This window comes from Acomys russatus, chromosome 5, assembly GCF_903995435.1.
Source record: "Acomys russatus chromosome 5, mAcoRus1.1, whole genome shotgun sequence".
Lineage (NCBI taxonomy): Eukaryota > Metazoa > Chordata > Mammalia > Rodentia > Muridae > Acomys > Acomys russatus.
The window spans coordinates 13,739,829-13,760,994 of record NC_067141.1 but is presented as its reverse complement, the minus strand read 5'-3'; the positions used below and the strand labels follow the sequence as shown (position 1 = coordinate 13,760,994).

The window sequence follows — 21,166 nt, the reverse complement described above, 5'->3', positions numbered from 1 at the left end:
GACACAGGGTGACCTACTTTACGCTCCTGCAACTTCTCCACCATGAGGACTGTCCCCTCAAACAGGGAGCCACCATAAGCCTCTTCCCTTGAGCTGCTTGTCTGTACCAGCACCAGGAACACTGTTGGTGGTAGTGGCGGTTGGTTGGTTGGTTTTTTGGGTTTTGGTGACAGGGTTTCTCTGTGTAGCCCAGGCTGTCCTGGAACTCACTCTGTGGACCAGGCTGGCCTCCAACTCACTGAGATCTGCCTGCCTCTGCCTCCTGAGTGCTGCAATTAAAGGCATGTGCTGCAGCAGCTTCAGCCGCCACTGCAGCTGCCGCCACTGCCACCGCCACCACAGGTACACTGTTTGATGGCTGTTTTCTCTGTTAAAAACAGGTGGGCTTGCTAGGAGGGGATAAAAGGAGCAACAGCAAATGCTCGCCTTCACCAGCAGGTGCTTCTGCTAAATGCTCTCTGAGCACCAACTTCTTTAGCCCCCCACAGCCCAGTAAAGCAGTTTTAGCTGTTAAGCTTCCCCCTTCGGGGAGGAGCTGGAGAGTTGGCTCAGTGGTTAAGAGTACCAGCTGCTCTTCCTAGAGGTCCTGAGTTCAATTCCCAGTCAACCACATGGTGGTTCATAACTGTCTATCATGAGATCTGGTTCCCTCTTCTGGTGCGCAAGTGTACATGCAGGCAGAGCACTGTATATGTAGTAAATAAATAAATCTTTTATAAAAAAAAAAAAAAAAAAAAGATTCCCACTTCCCAGAGGAGGAAACTGAGGCACAGGGAAATAAGAGTCTGCCTAAGGGTCACACAACTGACATGGGCCTCTGGGTTTCTTTCATTTTTTTTGTTTTTTTTGTTTTTTTGTTTTTTGTTTTTGCTTTGTTTTGTTTTTCAAGATAGGGAGGGGTTTCTCTCTGTAACAGACCTGGTTGTCCTGGACTTGCTTTGTAGATCAGGTTGACCTTGAACTCACAGTGATCCACCTGCCTCTGCCCCTGCCCTTCTCTCATCTACTACCCTGTTTCTCAAGGGGGCTGTTAGGCGTTGAAAACCCAGTATGTGTGGCAGGGCTGTGCACTGTGTACTCTCAGACATAGCTCTCTCTGCCCACACAGTAAAGACCCTCACTCAGCACTCCATCCCAGTACATAGGTGAGGTTAGAAATGGGCGTCCCACTGCTGAAAGGACAGGCATGGCTGACCCCTGACCCCAGCTTGTTCTCTCAGACAGGAGATCTTTACGGCTACAAGATTTCCAAGCCAGCTCATTACTGACTGACCCTTGTGTGATTTCCCGTGCTGAGCCAGGAGGCCAGCAAGCCCTGGATAGCTCTGCACACATCCCCTCGGCAGAGGTTAGCTATGAAGGCAGTACAGGCCTCCCCATCCCAGCCAGCCTCCCGCTGGCGAGTTCATCCGAGCACAACTCTGTGCATCCAACCAATGAATAATAAATTTAATAATTAAAGAATAATTAATTACACCTGAAACTTCTCACTTGGGGGTACAATTAGCCTCTGGCGCCTTTAGAGTGAGTTGCCAGTGACTAATGGTGCCCTCAAGGAAGCATTTGTAAGTACAGTTAATTGTGTGCAAAATTGAACCCACAAATACTTGGGAGCATAAAAATTATTCCCACAAAAAAGAGTTTGCTCAAAATCCAGCCCTTAGTTGTTGTTGTTTTTTTTTTTTTAAAGAGCCCTGTGGCTGGTTCCATAGAGTCAGGAAGATGTTGGAGGCCTGCGTGGGGGGGCCGTCCTCCCCTGCACCAGGGTCACCTGAGGGCAGAGGCTCTGGGAGGCAGAAACCCAGGCAGCCACACAGCAGTGCAAGGAGTTGTACAGAATCCGTAAGGAATTAATGAGAAATTATGGAAAGAACAGAGCAGGATAAAGCAAGATTTAAGGGCAAACCTCCTTCTTTGTTCTCTCAAACTTCTCGGGCAAAGCCAAATCCCTCCCAAGTCAGGAAACTGGTTACCAGCTTCTTGTTCTAGCCCTGGCCGGAAATACCCCAGTGTGTGGCTGCTTCCAAGCATCTTGCTACAAAGAGTAAGGGAGGGCCACTGCACCTGGCCTGGGCACACCACTCTCCTGCTTATCAGTGATGCTTCGGGACTTACAGATTCAGTCCTGAGTCCTCAGGTGGTCTCCAAGGAGAAAAAGAAAAAACCCTCAACTCCTCTCAGCATCTGTTACCTAGCACCTCTCGCTCAGTATCCCACAGTGTCCACTCCCCTTATGTTTCCACCACCTGCTGTTTCCTCTGCCCAACACACCCTTCCAGATACTCACACTGCATGCACACACACACTGAACTCACAGACACATACATATACATACGAATAGACAGGTTTAAGGCAGTGCACATTTATATGAAAGCATGCTCATACATACGTGTAAACACACACACTCACACAAGCAACCACACACACATTCACAATGCCACGCACATGTACTTCACACACAAACACAAATAAATGCACAGACATAAGTTTGGCCCACACAGTTAAGACAATGTGCATATACATACACGCACGCTCACATACTGTGTGTCTCATATATATACATGCCAGTCTCTCATGAATACATGCACGCTTGTAATACACACATATATACTGGACATAGAACACATGTAAACGCATATGAACAGATACGTATAAGCCAGTGTACACTTATGCATCTACATGGTCACACACATTTATAAACACATGTGCTCATAATCATACATGCAAACCCCTGCATACATATGTTCACAAGGTAAATATGTATAAACACAACATACATACACACACAGATACCCTGGTACCCATATATACAAATACATAAATATGTATTCAGCCATTCATACTTAAACACACACACACATATAATACCCTGATACCTATAGGTGCAGATATATAAACACATATTAGCCATCCATACTGACATGTGCACACAAATAAAAACAACAAGGTCACTTGAATACAGAAGTCACACATGCCTACACACACTTGTCACATGTGTGACTTTCTCTTTTTTTTTCAGATAGTACACCAATGTTTCCAAGGCTGCAAGCTTTTCCTAGCCACCTTCTCTGCACCGCTAAGCTCTCTTTCTCTCCTCTGGATAGCTCTCAGACCCTGTCTTCCTGTGACCAAATGACTTCCCTCCTATTTAGAGGCCCTTTAGGACAAGGCCTGAGACCATCCCTTTGTACCCAGTGGCATCACAGTGCCCAGCACGTAGCAAATGCCCCTTATATGTCTAGGGGCATAAACGAAAAAGAGAACAAGGAAAGATTGTGGGTCTGTTTGCCTGGGAAGACTCCATGTGGAATTACTCTATAACAGCAGTTCTCAATCTGTGGGTCAAGACCCCTTTGGGGTGGGGGTCAAACAACTCTTCCACAGGGGTCACCTAAGACCACCATAAGACACAGATATTTCTCCCTTTCTGCCTCCTCTGCCGCCATGGCGCCCGGGAAAAAGCTTGTGGCGAAGGGGGGCAAAAAAAAAAAGAAGCAAGTTTTGAAGTTCACCCTTGACTGCACTCATCCTGTAGAAGATGGAATCATGGATGATGCCAATTTTGAGCAGTTCCTCCAGGAAAGAATCAAGGTCAATGGCAAAGTGGGGAACCTAGGCAGAGGGGTTGTGACCATCAAGTGGAGCAAGAGCAAGATCACTGTCACTTCTGAGGTGCCTTTCTCCAAAAGGTATTTGAAATATCTCACCAAAAAATATTTGAAGAAGAACAGTCTTCGAGACTGTTGTCGCCAACAGCAAAGAGAGTTATGAATTACATACTTCCAGATCAACCAGGATGAGGAGGAGGAGGAAGAGGAGGAGGAGGAGGACGAGGATTGAGACATGTTGGTCTGGAGTATTTTGTATTAATTCATAAATAAAACTTAGGAACAAGGGGCTGGAGAGATGGCTCAGTGGTTAAGAGCACTGTCTGCTCTTCCAAAGGACCTGGGTTCAATTCCCAGCACCCACATGGCAGCTCACAACTGTCTGTAATTCCAGTTCCAAGGGATCTGACACCCTTGCCTCCATACTAATGCACATAAAATAAAATTAAATAATTAAAAAGAAACCTTAGGAACAAAACCGTGGGGGCGGGGAAAGACACAGATATTTACATTATGATTCTGAACAGCAGCAAAATCACAATTATGAAGTACCAATGAAAATGAGTTTATGGCTGGAGTGTCACCACAGCAAAAGGAACTGTATTAAAGAGCTGCAGCACAGGTTGAGAACCACTGCTCTAGAACATGTGGCAGGAAGGAGTCACCCTCTGGAGCTGCCCTCTTGAAGGTACGGAGCAAAGGAGACATTAGTTCATTCCTCTCACTTCAGGGGAGGTCTACATAGTTCCCAGAAGAGAGAAGCCACTGCCCCTCAGCTCTGAGACTGGAGGGGTCTCTCCAGCCAACTCAAACTTCCAGGCATCCCATCCCATGCTGTGTGCCAAGGGTGTGCAAGGGTAGCAGGGAAGGACGCAACCTCCATTCTCACCAACATGGATGGTGGTGAGGAGGTGAGCATCCCAGAGAGAAGACCAAAAAGACAGGGCTGGGGACCGAAGAGACGGCTCAGTAATTAATACCACTGGACACTTTTCCAGAGGACCTGGATTCAATTTCCAGAACCTAGGTGGCAGCTCACAATCATTATAATAATTCCAGTTCTAGGGAATCCAATTTCCCACCAGGAACGCACATTCTGCCACTAGGACCCAGCCCTCAGGAGGCATTTTAGAGCCTCTGGTACCCAGATGACTGCCCTGTCCTCGCCTCAGGCACAGATTTCTTCAGTATCTATCCCAGGGCCAATCAACATTCAGTGCCAGCAGATGTAGGAGAAAATGGGGTCAGCCCAGGATGACATTTGCTGTGTCAGCAGCCCCATGCCCAAAGAAGTGACAGACAAAGGCCATTTCACACAGCCAGGTCCTGTCATGACTTTTGTCATGGTGCTTCTGGAAGACAGACACCCTTGGGACCAGAAACATGTGCCCTGGGTCTCTGGTTAAAAGTCTGCTTCTCTTTATTGGTTGGTTTTCTTCTTGGCAGTTCCTCAGAATGTCACCCCATTGTCTTCCTGCGCAGGTGTGGGGTCCTGGGCTTCTAGAAGACCCTGGAAAGTCACTGCGGGCCAAAGCATCAGCTGTGTCTCTTATTGGAAGCTTCAGGACTTTGAGATGTTTTAATGCGTCCAAAGGAGGAGTTCAATCATGAAACAAGATCAGCCACTTAAGAAAGCCTGATTTTTGGTCTAGGGAAAATAGTCCTGTCCACAAAAAAGTTTGTCTTGCAAGCACAAACACTTGAGTTCAATGCCCAGAACCTATGTTTAAAAAAAAAAAAAAAAGCATGGTAACAAATACTAGTAATACCATCACCTGGAGGGACAGAAAGAATGTAAAAGCTGGGGGATGCTGTGAATGGATGTTTTCTAGGCATAATGTGGCTATTGCATCCTGAACTCACAGCAGCTATGGTGATCTGTACAAGACCTGTGCAAGATCAAGCCAGTCAAAGTTCCGGCATGGATAGGAAAGGGCTTATGTACCCCGACTCCTAGCTGAAAACCAAGCTTAGGTTTTCTACAAGAGCAAAAAATATTGTTAATCACTGAGTGGTCTCTAGGCCCCTCCTCTTCTTGTCTTTTCTTTTTTAAGAATAGTTATTTATTAGCCAGGCGTGGTGGCACACTCCTTTAATCCTGACACTCAGGAGGCAGAGGCAGGTGAATCTCTGTGAGTTCGAGGTCAGCCTGATCTACAGAGTGAGTTCCAGGACAGCCAAGGCTACACAGAGAAACCCTGTCTTGAAACAAAACAAAACAAAAGAAAAAAAGTTATTTATTAATGTATATATGAGCACGCTATTGCATGTGTGCCTGCATGACAGAAGAGAGAATCAGCTAGATAGAAGAGGGCACCACATTCCATTATAGGTGGTTGCGAGCCACTGTGTGGTTGCTGGGAGTTGAACTCAGGACCTTTGGATGAGCACCCAGGGCTCTTAACCTCTGAGCTATCTTTCCAGGCAAAGAAATCCTCTGCTTTTCATACCACATGTTCGACTGTCTCTTCCCCACAGCTCTTGTGAGCAGAACAAATGAGGCTTTGCGGGCACAGGTGAGGGCCAATTGTCTGTGCTGTGCTCCCGGCCTGGGTGACTCGGCACAGATCAGTGCATTTTCCCATCTGACCCTCCACATCACTATTCTGAGTTTGTGTTGAAAGTCCTCCCTAATTAGGAGGCTCCCTGCTCCCTGTTGGACTGACCTTTTGGGCCGTGTTTATAATTAGAGTGTTGGATTGGTATTCTATTAATTGCAAAAGTGGTGATTCTTAGATTGAGTTAATTGCTGGTATCTGTGTGCAATGGTCCCCGAAGATACTATACATTACAGTAAATAAACCTCGGCTCTGAATCCCGTGACGTGCTCACAGGCTTGATAAATGAATGTCCAGTCAAGCTGATAGAAGCCCCAGTCATCTAGGCCAGTGCCCCACAAGCACCCTCTGGGCAGGCTTTCCAGAAGTAGCCTACTCCTGGGAGAAGTAGCCTCATAATTCTCTTTTTGGTTTGTTTTTATTAGTGTGTGTGTGTGTGTGTGTGTGTGTGTGTGTGTGTGTGTGTGTGTGTGTACTCACACATGTGGGTGTGTGCACAGGTACCAGGGAGGACAGAGGCAATGGGTACTTGGGAGCTAGAGCTTCAGACGGTTATGAGCAGCCTGATATATGTACCAGGAACCAAACTTGGGTCTTCTGAAAGAGCAGCAAGTGGTCTTAACAGCTGAGCCATCTATCCACACTCTCTGTTTGTGTGTTTGTTTTTGTTTTTGTTTTCAAGAAAACAGGTCAGCCAGGCAAATATGGCAGTGCATACCTTTGATCCCAGAACTCAGGAGACAGAAATAGGTAGATATCTGAGTCCAAGGCCAGCTTGATGTAGACAATGAGAAAGAGAAAAGCAAAGCAAAGTGATCCCCAGCCTTCCCAGCCAAGACCCTGTTTGCAGAAACATGCCAACGAACCAAGTGAGACGTTGCAAATGATTTTCATTGGCTGCGATGGAGACAGCTTCACACTGATGGTGCAAGTGGCTCTTATTCGTCCAGCCCACTGGGAAGTGTTTGGTAACAGGGTCAAGAAGCCAAAAATTCCCACCTTGATTGCTTTCATGAAGTAATATTGCATTAGTTGCCTTTGTTGTCATTGCAGAGGATCTGGTTCGGTTCCTAGCACCCACTTCAGGCAGTTTACAAGCACCTGTAACTAAACTCTCTTCTGGCTTCCAAGGGCACCTGAACTCATGTGCACATACCTCAGGCAAACACACACATATATAGTAATCAGCTAGGTGGTGGTGACTCATGCTTTTAATCTCTATGAGTTCAAAGCCAGCCTGGTCAACAGCAGCAGCAACAACAAAAAAGACTCCTGGAAATTGTCCCTTGATCTACACACACACACACACACACACACACACACACACACACACACACACACACACACACTAATGTAACCAAAAATATAATCTCGTACTTATGATTACAAAACTGGTATGTATTTGGCTCAAAGAATAGAGGCAAACAGACAAGGACTCATAAAGCTTATTTCTAACTCTGATTCCCTTACTAATTTTCTGGTTTTTGGTTGGTTGGTTGGTTGGCTGGTTTGGTTTTTCAAGACAGAGTTTGGCTGTGTAGCCTTGGCTCTCCTAGGCTTGCTTTGTAGACCAGGCTGGCCTCGAACTCACAGCGATCCGCCTGCCTCTGCCTCCTGAGTGCTGGCATTAAAGGTGTGTGCCACCACACCTGGCTTCCCTTACTCATTTTCTATATATACTTTCCAGTTTTTAGTCTGTGTACATGCACATGAACCACTCAAAGTTGGGGCCCCATTATAATTTTTATTCCTTTGAGACAGGATTTCTCTGTGTAGTCTTGGCTGTCCTGGACTTGCTTTGTAAACCAGGCTGGCCTTGAACTCACAGCGATCTGCCTTGCCTCTGCTTCCCAAGTACTGGGATTACAGGTGTGTACTATCACCAACCAGGTAGGCTCAGTATGGTTTTCATTTGCATTTTGATTTTTTTATTTTATTTACTTATTTATTTATTTAGCTGGTATTGAGCACTCTTCCATGTGTCAGTTGACCATTTTCAGTCTCTTTTTCCTTTGTACGTATGTGTGGTGTGCTTGTGTGTGCAGTGTGCATACATGTGAAGGAGGGAGGTTAACATGTATATGCAGGTGTGTGTGGAGGGCGTCTTCCTGGATCACTTGCGCACAGAGCTCATCAATTGGACTACTCTAGCTAGCCAACTTGCTGAGCAGATCCCTGTCTCCGTTTCCAGAGCTGGAATTACAGGTGTGTTTGTCACACCTGCTTGGCATTCACATGGATACTAGAACAGAGCTCAGGAGTGCTCCTCAGCACCTCAGGAGTGCTTTCCACACTGAGCCATCCCCCCACGCCTTTGGCTTTTGTTTTTTGGTTTTGTTTTTTTTTTAATTTATTTATTTATACAGTATTCTGCCCAAATGTGTGCCTGCACACCAGAAGAGGGCACCAGATCTCATTGTAGATAGTTGTGAGCCACTATGTGGTTGCTGGGAATTGAACTCAGGAAGAACAGACAGTGCTCTTAACCTCTGAGCCATCTCTCCAGCCCTGTTTTTTGTTTTTGTTTGTTTGTTTTTCTTGTTGTTCCTTCTTGAGACAGGATCTTATTATGGACCACCTCCATAGTTGATTCTAGTCTTCATTTTAGAAAGAAACTTACTACATTACGTGGGCTGATCTCTAACTTTTTTCTTTCTTTCTTCTTTTGGTTTTTCGAGACAGGGTTTCTCTGTGTAGCCTTGGCTATCCTGGACTCAATTTGTAGAGGAGGCTGGCCTCAAACTCAGAGCTCTACCTGCCTCTGCCTCCCAAGCGTTGGGATTAAAGGTGTATGCCCCCTTTGCCTGGTTATTTTGTAGAGTTTTTCTGTTTTAAACAGCTATTTCACCAGGCATGGTGGCATACACCTTTAATCCCAGCACTGGGAGGCAGAAGAGGCAGATCACTGTGAGTTTGAGGCCAGCCTGGTTTACAAAATGACAAACCAAAAACAAAACAAAACAAACAAACAAACAAACAAAACCACAATCCAAAAGAACAGAAGAAAAAAACAAAACACAACTGCCTGGCTCTTGAGTCTTATCATTAAGATGTAAACAGTCACTGGACCTGCCATAATCACATGGCTGAAGAGGACCTTGGTCTTTTCTCTGTGGTCCTCACTGGACCTGGCACAAGAAGATGGCTGAAGGAGACCATGCTTCCTTTCTCTGTGCTCTTCCACCTACACCGAGGCCCCACTGTCCTGCTCTGCTGTGCTTGCTAGCTTTTCCAGAATACAGTAAGAATCAAGGTCTTAAGTAATAGGGGGTTATTTGTAAGTATTGTTCTGTTTCCCTGAGCCAAACTGTTCCCTATTAATAAATGAAACTCATTGAAACCTCTGAGAATCTCAGGAGTAGGCAGGGTTGGACAGTCTGTTCCCGGCCACCAGTGGTGACTGATGAAAGCAAGAAAATGGCTCCTTGTCAGCCCCACAGCCCACCCAGGGAGCCCTCTTTGAAAAGTGAGGGCTTCATTCATTCCCCATGTATGCCTTCTCATGAACTCAAAAGTTGTGACCACTTTGCAGCCCAGCCATTCAATGGGAGCTGCTTGAACCCCCACTTCAGGCAAGCCAGAGAGCCACCTCTCAAATGGGGCCACTAGGCCGTCCTGACTCACACTTCCAGAAGTGACAGGGTTGGCGAGGTTGAGAGCCCTCATGATTCTTTTGATTATTTTTAACATTCATTTAATTAGCTAATTAGTTTTTTTGAAACAATGTGTAGTACTGCTCTGAGTCATCACCATCACCATATTTGGCTCTCAGGACTTCTTCTTTCTTTCTTTTCAAGACAGTATTTCTCTGTGTAGCCTTGGCTGTCCTGGACTCAATTTGTAGACCAGGCTGGCCTTGAACTCACAGAGATCTGCGGGCCTCTGTCTCTTAAATGCTGGGATTAAAAGTGTGTGCCACCATGCTCGGCTTTCTTTCTTTCTTTCTTTCTTAATATATACATTGCAGGGAGGGGTAAGTCACACATGCCACAGTGTATATGTGGAAGTCAGAAGACAATTCATAGGTTTGGCAATGGGCGTGAGGAGGAGCCATCCACCAATCTGTTGCTGGTTCAGTGCAAACTTATTATGAAAAGACACATAAACTCTTATGGAAATCCATCCAAAGTACAGCCCATGTGTGAGGAAATTGGGTGACAGGAAGGACCCCAATATTATATAAAGACAAACCCCAAGTGAAATGCTGTAAGGATTCAACCGACCATAAGCTAGTGTAGCTGCCTGAGGCTATCCTCCCTCCCTGGACCCAAGGACAAGAAAACAAGCTCCAAGACTCCAGAAAGAAGTGCGGATAGTGTCAAAAAAGATGCCTGAAGGGAATGGAATTCAAGCTCATGCTACAAAGGGCTGAGCCTTGACAACAGGGGCGCTGAAAAGCACTTGCTGCTCCTACAGAGGACCAGAGCTCAGTTCCCAGCACCACAAGGCAGCTCACAAACCATCTGTAACTCCAATGCCAGGGATTCTGACTCCCTCTTCTGATATAGAAGGGCACCACACACATATGGCACACCTACAAACAGGCATAGCACTCATACACATGAAGTAAAAACATACATCTTGTTTTAAATGTGCTGGAGTTCGATAGTGGGGGTGAGGTCACTGCACAAGCTCGCAGATGTGCTATAAACCATTGGGAGGAACCCTTTAAAATGGAGGCACTGCTGGGCATGGTGGCGCACACCTTTAACCCCAGCACTCCAGAGGCAGAGGCTGGCAGATCGCTGTGAGTTCAAGGCCAGCCTGGTCTATAAAGTGAGTCCAGGACAGCTGAGGCTGCACACAGAAACCCTGTCTCAGAAAACAAAACAAAAACAAAACAAAACCAAAAAAAAAAAACAGAGAAACAGATACACTAACCTCCTTTCCCTTCCTCTGGACAATTGCTTCCTATTGGCCAATAGGCAGCCAGCTTGGAAAGACAGTAGTGTATGAGGTAGATCTTGGATGAAGCGAGGAGCACAGAGAAGGTGGAAACCTGGGGAGCGGGGTGAGCTTTCTGGCAACTAGCACAGAGATAAACCTGCCAGGTCTGGAATGTTCTTCAGGTTTAGGGGATGCTAAAGTGGAGGAATAGAAACAGTGGCTTGCTCCAACTGGGCATGTGGGAAAGACGGAGCTCTTCCCTGCCAGCCCACATCTTCCTCCTCTCACTCACCAGATGGGTCAGTGCCCCCTTCACAAGTGCAATTAGTCCTGAACTATCGTGGACCACAAAGGCAAGATGGCACAGTGACTTGGTCTAAGCCATATTCCTGTCATCTTCAGGAGCTCCCCTCTGCCAGCTTGCAAAAGATAATCCATAACCCTGGAGTGGGTGGCGCACGCCTTTTATCCCAGCACTTGGGAGGCAGAGGCCGGTGGATCTCTGAGTTCAAGGCCAGCCTGGACCACAGGGTAAGTTCCAGAACGACTAGAGCTACATAATGAGATCCTGTCTGAAAAACAAACAAACAAACAAAGGAAAGAAAGAAAGAAAAAGAAAAAAGGGAATAGTTTTATTTTTGAGTGGGATCACCCTGTGTTCCAAGGCTGACTTCTAATTCCAGATCATCCTGCCTTGGCCTCTGAGATGGCATGCACAGTAGAGAACTCAGCTAAAATGGAAATAATTTCAATTCTAGAACTCATAGGAATACTGTGAAGAATAAATGCAGTAATGTTTAGCAAGGACACTATACTGTTTTTGGAACAAAATAGGTGCTTAGTAAAAGTCTCATTTGGTGCAGGAGACTATGGTGACAATGGAAGGTTTAGATCTCTTTTTAAAAATGTTTTCAATTTATGTTTAATTATGTGCATATATGTGTTTGCACTAAGTATGTACAGTGCCCACAGAGGTCAAAAGGGAATATCAAATCCCCTAGAACAGGCATTAAAGGTATTGTGGGCTGCCTTATATGGGTGCTAGGAACTAAGCCCAAGACCTCTGCAAGAGCAGTAAGCATTCTTTAACTGCTGAGCCGTCTCTCCAGCCCTCCTTTCTCTCTGTTTTGAAACAGGATCTTATGTATCCAGGTTTGCCTCAAACCCACTATATATCTCTACCTGTCTCTACCTCCCAAGTGCTCGGATCAGAGGCGTGCACCGCCACACCCAGTTTATGGGACACTGGGTATTGCATTCTAAGCGAACACCCCTTCCCACTGAACTACATCTCCAATCCCTCCATGTTTTCGTTTCCTTTGCTCAGTCTTTAATTAATTAATTTATTTATCACGAGTATGTCAATACATGCATGCTGTGGGAGGCAGCGCATGCATAGGTACACACACGTGGAGGTCAGAGGCGACTTTGTGGAGTTGGTTCTTTCCTTCCACATTCCCATGGGTTTTGGGGATTGACTTTAGGCCACCGGACTTGCACAGCAAATGCTTTTGCATGTTCAAGCCTCATCAATAGCTCATCTTTATAGAGAAAGAGAGAGAGGCCCAGAAAGGGGCATGAACCACCTAGCCAAAAGAAAACAAAGGGTGAGTCAAGAAAAGATCCCCCTTTGCAGTCTGAGTGCCCTATGCAGTGGCTCCTGTGTTTTTATGCTTTGCCTTGGGTGGTTCAATCAGATTGCAGATGGGAAAAGAGCTAAGTCCTCAAAACTAGCTTGTGCCATGCATACAGTAGGTGTTAATAAGTGCTCCTGTATGCACTTGTGAGTTCCTATCATTGCCTAAAGGGCCAGGAGCTCTTCAAGGGCTAAGTCTGTGTCCAAGTCCTCTTTGTCTTGCCAGTGCCTGGCACAGGAGCCTGGCATAAATAAAGTGTTTAATAAATATTTTATAGATATTAATAATTAACACCTGAGGCTATTTATAAATATCTCCATGGGAAAAGCCCAGTTGGGATTGTGGCCTGTATCAAAAGTTAAATTCTCAGTTCATTTCCCAAAGGCTATGTCAACACAGGGTTACAATCTCCCCAAGAACCTTAGCTTTCTTAGAGCGATACGATAGTGTCTATATTGTCCATTTAAAGTAACCAGTTTATTTTGAGTCATTTCCGTTTTTCATTTCTGGTGGGCAGAATGTGGTGGTGAGAGCCAAGTTCTAACCTCTGGTACCTGTTAGTGGGACCATATTTGGAGCTAGAGTCTTTGCATCAGTAACCAAATTCAGGTGAGTAATTCTGGATTAGGAGAAACTCTCGAGTTGGAACTGGTGTCCATCAAAGGGGAGAAACCCAGGTAAATGGTCATGTGCAGTGTGTCCACAAGCTGCAGGAGTACTAAGGAGGCAGAAGGAGAGCCATAGAGACAGAGCCCTCTGATGGGGTTTCTTTGTTTCTGGAATTGAGGGATAACAACCACAACAGCAGCAACAACAAAAATCTTTCGTCCTAAGTATCTGGCTTGCTGACTCGTTCCCCAGGAATATACGGAAGGGAATGAGCACAAGGGCCCTAGGGAATTTTGCTGAGACTTCTGAAATGTGCACATAACACATTCCAGAGCAGTCTCTCTAAAGGCCCAACACCTTTGTTCCTGCCCCTCTGGTGTTGGAGGTGGTCAAAGCCAAAGGCAGAATATAGCCCCCCCCCCCCAGTGGTACAGAGTGTCTGCCAAGGTGTGAATGGAGTCAGCTTACACCCAGAGACTCACCACAGCTGCTTGCTGAGATCACAGTAGGACTAGCCGAATCCGGTGGGTTGCACCAGCCACAGAGCAAAAGAAAACACAAGACTCTACTCTTTGTTCGTACTTATTAACAATCTTTGTTAGGGGGAAGTGAATTGAGGCAGGGTCTCCCTAAGTAGCCCTGGCTGTCCTGCTATTAGAATGTAGTCCAGGTTGTCCTCAAGTTTGTTTTGCCTGCTTCTGTTTCCCAAATGCTAGGATTACCACCACCGGGCTAAGAATTTCAAGATGGAGATGGTGGCTGGGCATGATAGCACACGCCTTTAATCCCAGCACTTGGGAGGCAGAGGTAGGTGGATCTCTGTGAGTTCGAGGCCAGCCTGGTCTACAAAGGGAGTCTAGGACAGCCAGGGCTACACAGGGAAACCCTGTCTCAAAAAACAAACAAACAAGAGATGGAGATAGTGCTTGCAGAGCATTAAAGTAAACATGAGGTGTTTCTGAGCACGGGGTTCCATGCACCTACATAGACTATAGGCAGAGCCCAGTGGTACTTGTTCTAAGCACCAAGGACCTCATGTGTAAAGTTGATGCTTTACACACGCAGCGGATGGTGCGTTACCGTATGGAGCCTGTCTGGTGACTCACTCTGCAGTAGGAATGGATTTAGAGAGATGGAGAATTGTTTGTCAGCTGAGGAGTCCTTTGATCAACCCTGAGACTTGTGCTCAATAAGTGAGAACCACCTGGAACCTAAATTACGCAACATTCAAGTTATTTTTTGGCTTTTTTTTAATAGCCCTGGCTGTCTTGGAACTCACTACGTAGACCAGGCTGACCTCAAGTTTACAGAGATCGGCTTGCCTCTGCCTCCCCCAGGTGCTGGGACTAACAGTGTGGTCCACCGCGCCCAGCTCACAGCAGTCAGTAATTCTGCAAAAGACTTCCCCCAAAACTTCAGTTCTGGGTAAGCACTTTCTCTGAGGTCTCTGCTCACAGACCTGATGAGACACTTCTGCCCAAATGCTACTTTTATGTTGTAATGTCTTTCCTCCCACCAAGAAGCTGCTCATAAGGAATTTGAAATGAATTGTCGGTGGCTGAGGATGTAGCTCACTGGGCAGAGTGCATGGTTTGCATGCAGGAAGCCTCGCTTTCAATCCCCTGCACACATAAATCAGACATAGGAGCATATACATCGTAATCCCTGGGCTGGGGAGGAAGAGGCAGGAGAATCAGAATTTCAGGTAATTCTCAACTACATATAGACCAGCCTATTTAAAAAAAAAGTTTAAACCAGGCCATAGTGGCGCACGCCTTTAATCCCAGTACTCTGGAGGCAGAGGAAGGCAGATAACTGTGAGTTCGAGGGCAAGCTGGTCTACAGAGCGAGGCCGGGACAGCCAAGGCTACACAGAGAAACCCTGTCTCGAAGGAAAAACAAAAAACAAAACAAAACAAAACAAAAACAAAGCAACCAAGCAAAAAAGTTTAAAGCAGTGTGTGGTGGCACACACCTTTAATCCCAGCACTCAGAGAGGCAGAAGCAGGGGGATCGCTCTGAGTTCAAGGCCAGACTAGTCTACAAAGCAAGTGCAGGATGGCCAAGGATACACAGAGAAACCCTGTCTCAAACTCTACCCTAGCCTCAAACAACAACAGTAACAACAAGGAATTTTAGGGCCTAGTGATGTAACTCAGTTGGTAGGCCGCTTGGCAATCACACATGAAGCCAGGAGTTCAATCCTTAGCTCTGCCGGGCGTGGTGGTGCACGCCTTTAATTCCAGCACTTGGGGGGCAGAGGCAGGTGGATCGCTGTGAGTTCAAGGCCAACCTGGTCTACAAAGCGAGTCCAGGACAGCCAGGGCTGTTATAGAGAGAAACCCTTATAATCTGGGCACGGTGGTTCATGCCTGTAATCTGAGCACTAAGTGGTAGTGGGGGAGACAGGAGGATCAGAATTTAAGGTTTATTCTCAGCTATGTAACAAGTTCAAGGCCAGCCTAGGCTACATGAAATCTTATCATGGCAACAGCAGGGCCAAATATTCCAGAGCATGAATCGATCTCTGTATGACTAGGTCACATGCCCTGCAGGCAGCCCAGCACTGACATCTCTGGAAGTGCTTCCCTTCTACCTATGGCATCTTTCCCTGTCCCTCGAGGCTTCAGTTAAGGAAGACTATTATCAACCTTCTGGGGGTTCAGGAGGCTTGCACCAAGAGTCCAGCCTGAGGCAGAGGCAGGCAGACCTCTGAGTTTTAGGCCAGCATGATCTACTGAGTAAGTCCAGGACAGCCAGGGATATTACACAGAGAAACCCTGTCTCCAACAAAACAAAACAAAAAGGTGGGGAGGATGGCAGTGGCAGTGGTGAGGGCACACAACGTAGGCTTCTACCCTGTCTGTATCCTTACACTTCATTTTGGGGTCACGGGGCTTCATCAGACCAGACCTCTTTTTGTTTTGTTTTGTTTTGGAGACAGGGTTTCTCTGTGTAACAGCCCTGGCTGCCCTGGACTCATTTTGTAGCCTAGGCTGGCCTCAAACTCGCAGAGATCCTTCTGCCTCTGCCTTCTGAGTGCTGGGAATAAAAGCATGGGCCACCCACACCCAGCTTCAGACCGGATCTCTTTGTTTTTATTTTTCCGAGACAGAGTTTCTCTGTGTAGCCTTGGCTGACCTGGACTCGCTTTGTAGACCAGGCTGGCCTCAAACTCACAGTGATCTGCGATTTCTCTCTCTCTCTCTCTCTCTCTCTCTCTCTCTCTCTCTCTCTCTCTCTCTCTCTCTCTCTCTCTCTCTCTCGGGTTTTCAAGACAGGGTTTCTCTGTGTAGCCTTGGCTGTCCTGGACTCACTTTGTAGACCAGGCTGGCCTCGAACTCACAGAGATCCGCCTGCCTCTGCCTCCCAAGTGCTGGGATTCAAGGCATTCGCCACCACACCAGGCTCAGACCAAATCTCTTAATGTAAAGCTAAGACTCTTTCTCCTGAACTCCAAATTTGCATACCTAGAAATAGACGGGGGAATGAATATCCCTGGAACAAGGAAAGAAAGCACAATATGGGGAGTCTGAACCACAAGGAACCAACTAGGGGAGGTGGAAGTCAACCAGGAAACACAGAAGCCAGGGGAATGGGGAGTCCTTGACGAAGAGTTGAGTTGGCAGAATGCAGCATAAGCACACTGCATACCCAGGGCTGTGTGGGAATTGCAAACCCTCAGAAGGTGGGTTAATGACATTGCCTGAGGAAAAGCAACATTCTTGAGTAAACGCAGACCATCAGGAAAAAGAGAACAGAGAGTCTGCCTAGAGACAACGCCTTGCCTTGCCGTGTAGCCAGTGCTGGACTCTTAACTCGCAGGGGGCCCTCTTGCTCCATCCAATCTCTTAAGAGCTGAACTTGCAATCTTGAGCCACCAGGCCTAGCCCGATCATAAATAAATACCATGAGGGGGAAAAAAAATGTTTGTGGGAGCCGGGCGTGGTGGCGCATGCCTTTAATCCCAGCACTTGGGAGGCAGAGGCAGGCGGATCGCTGTGAGTTTGAGGCCAGCCTAGTCTACAAAGTGAGTCCAGGATGGCCAAGGCTACACAGAGAAACCCTGTCTCAAAAAAACCAAAAAAAAAAAAAAAAAAAAAAAAAAATGTTTGCGGGAACGTCTTGAACTCACTTTACTTCCTCTTGAATATGAAAGCATACATGGAGTGTTTATTACAGCCAGTCAGAATTTTTTTTTTTAAGATGTATTTATTTATTACATATACAGTGTTCTGCCTGCATGTACACCTGCACACCAGAAAAGGGAACCAGATCTCATGATAGATGGTTGTGAGCCACCATGTGGTTGCTGGGACTTGAACTCAGGACCTCTGGAAGAGCAGACGGTGCTCTTAACCGCTGAGCCATCTCTCCAGCCCCCCAGCCAGTCAGAATTTACCTCTGGCTTTCTTATTATCGCAACTTTGCCAGTGTGCAGAACGTGAGCTTCAAGAGCCATCCCTCCATAGCCAACTTTGTCTCCTCACCCCCTTTCTTCCATTTCATGCATGACAGTGTCTCACTCTACATACAGCTCAGGATGAACTAGAAATTCATGGAAATCCTCCTGCCCCAGTTAGAATTGTACATGTGAACTACCACATCTGCCTTTGTCTATTCTATCTTGAAAAAAATTGTGTGTATGTGTATATGTATGTGAGTGTGTGTGTGTGTGTATACATTCATGCCACAGTATACATGGGGTTCTGGGACTCCAACTTGGGTCACCAGGCTTTCAGAGGAAGCAATAGCCACACTGAGCAATTGCTCCCATACTTTTCCTTTCAGTCCTCATCGCCACCACTGTGCTCCCTATAGTCTTATTTATTTACCACATGTAAATAGAGTTATAAATTATTTGTCTCTTTGTGTCAGGTTTGCTTCATTAGTCTTCCCCCCCCCCAATGTTTATCTGTCTTAGGACATTTCATAGTAGGGCGGTGGTGGCACACACTTTTAATCCTAGCACTTAGAAGGCAGAGGCAGGTGGATCTCTGAGTTCAAGGCCAGCCTCATCTACAGAGTGACTTCTAAAACAGCCAGAACTACACAGAATACTCAGGTTCTGTTCTGTTTTGTTTTGTTTTGTAGTTTTTCTAGACAGGGTTTCTCTGTGTTATCTTGGCTGTCTTCATCCAATGTATCCATGCCAGTGCTGGAGCTACTGACCCAGGCAGCTATGTCTGGCTTTTTACCTGGGTGTTTTGAGTATGAACTCAGGTCATGTTTGTGCAGCAAGTGTTCTTGCACACTAAGCCATCTCCCTAGCCGTTTATTTCTGGTTTGTTTTCAGACAGGGTCTTACTATGCATCCCTGGCTGGCCTGGAACTCACTATGTAGCCTAGACTGTAGCCTAGGCTGGCCTTGAACTCACTGAGTTCCTCCTGCCAAGTGCTGAGATTAAAGATGTGTACCACCACACCTGGTCCTTCATCCCATCCATCCATCCATCCATCGATCTGTTTTGTTTTTGTTTGTTTGTTTGTTCCTTTTAAGACAGGCTTTCTCTGTGTAGCCTTGGCTGTCCTGGACTCACTTTGTAGACCAGGCTGGCCTCAAACTCACAGAGATCCGCCTGCTTCTGCCTCCCGAGTGCGGGGATTAAAGGCGTGCGCCATCTTGCCTGGCTTGTTTTCACCATTTGATTATTGGGAACAGTGTTGCTGTGAACATGGGTATATGTATGTCTATTTAAGCCTCTACTTTTAGTTCCTTTGGGCATATAATCAGAGACAACGTTGCTGGATCTGTGTTTAGCTTGCTGAGGTGCTGCCGGGCCATTTCCTTCCATGGCAGCAGCATCCACATGGCCATCAGCACTGTGCGAAGGCTCGCTTTGCAGACAGTGATCTGCCTGCCTCTACCTCCCGAGTGTCCTTTGTATTTTTTGAGTTTACTTATTGGCCATCTGTGTATCATCCTCAGAGAAGTTAATGGAGTCGGGTTATATTTTTGAATTTTGAAGAGTTTTATTTAAGTGTGTGTGTACACACACACACTCGGAGGTACCTTTGTAGACCAGAAGAGGGCATCAGGTCCCTTAGAACTGGAGTTACAGGTGCTTGTAAGCCACCTGATGTGGTTACTGGGAACTGACATCAGGGCCTCCGGAAGAGCAGGCAGTGCTCTTAACTGCTCCAGTCTTGAGTTTTTGTTTCTGGTTTAGTTGTTTATACTCAACATCTTTTGAAAAAAGATTTACATATTGGTGGTAACCAGACTTAACATTTCTTTTCTATCCTTTTCTTTCTTTCTTTTTCTTTTTTCCTTCTGAGACAGAGTTTCTCTGTGTAGCCTTTGCTGTCCTAGACTCACTTTGTAGACCAGACTGGCCTTGAACCCACAGCAATCAGCCCGCCTCTGCCTCCTGAGTGCTGGGATTAAAGGCGTGTGCCGCCACTACACTCAGCTAGACTTACATTTCTTAAAAATATTAGTACACTTCTTTTTGTGTGGTTGGCATGATATGTGTGTGGAGGTGAGAGGGCAACCTGAGGGAGTCAGTTTGCTCTTTCTATGTTGTCTGCCTTGGGGGCAATGCTTTACCCACTGAGCCATCTTGCCAGTCACAAACGTATTAGCAGTGCAACTGCACCTGGGTGCCTGCCAGGTTCCCCTGTCCCTAGGAACAAGAGATAAATTTAGGACACTTCATACATGCTAGTCAAGTGTACTACCTACTTGGCTCCATATTTTAAAATGCCGGTGGTCAGGCTGACGTGTGAGATAATTTTTAAAAAAATTCTGAGTGTATAGGAATGGGGGGGTAGTATTTTCTTATTGTTGTGTGATATGTGGTACATGTGCAGGGGTCTATAAACAACTTAGTGCACTCTTTCCTTTCAACTTTACCTAGACTTTTGGAATTGAACTCATATCCTCGGCCTTGGTAGCATCTTTGTCGGCTGACCCACCCCACATGGACCATGATAGTATTTTTCTAAAGCGGAAATTCAGACTCAGACTGCAGGAAAGCTGAGCAAGCTGAAAAGCCAGCTGACTGTGGTTTCTTGGTGAGAACAGAGGGCCACAAAGGGAAAGGATCTGAGAAACAAAGAAGCCGGAGCCTTTACTACCACAGTTTAGGACCAAGGGAAAGCCCGAGTATGGTCAAGGTCAGTTTACAAGTCCTGGCCTCCTTGACCTTGGAGTGAAGCTGCTGGGGAGAAGCAGAATTTTTTTTTTTTCTTTTGGAGACAGGGCTTCTCTGTGTAGCTTTGTCTGTTCTGGACTTGCTCTGTAGCTTGAACTCACAGAGATCCTCTTGTCTCGGCCTCCCTGAGTGCTGCCTCCCTGTGTGCCAAGGTGCTCTGCTCCAGAAGCGAACTCTTAAGAGGAATCTGTGAGAACACAAAGCCCTGGAAGATGAAGACGACGGGGTCCGGGGAGGGGGAGGGTGCAGACCTGTGAATTCTTCCACAGAACACCAAGACGGTGAGCTACTTCGTGGCCGTACAGTTCCAGGCCTATTGGGGGCATGTAAAAAACAGGATAGGTGTGTTTGAGAGGGGCGTTCCCGTGTTGCCATTCAAAAAGGTTTTTAATCTAGTTTAAAAACTGAATTTGGCTATTAAACAATCATAGAAACCCCACACTGACGGCATCTGGGTGTGCATTTTAGCAACCAGGCCGAGATAAATAAAGCCCGAGAAGGGCAGCGCTCTCCAGAACGCACAGGGATGGGCTGAGGGGCTCAGAGGACTCGCGTAGGTCCAGAGGAGGTCACTCACTCGAGGTGGCTCTCTTGAATGGCAGTCCCTGTGGTCTTCAAAGTGGTGACCTTAGACCTTCCTCTCGATCATATAGCCCAACACCTTAATCAAGTCGTTAGGACCCCAAAAGATTTTTAAAAATAATTTCATC

At 46.4% G+C, this 21,166-nt stretch overlaps 1 pseudogene; it reads left to right on the top strand.

Annotated features, from left to right (window-relative positions):
* The first annotated feature begins 3,425 nt into the window (after positions 1-3,425).
* LOC127188793 (60S ribosomal protein L22-like) lies at positions 3,426-3,840 on the top strand (annotated as a pseudogene).
* Positions 3,841-21,166: the final 17,326 nt, after the last annotated feature.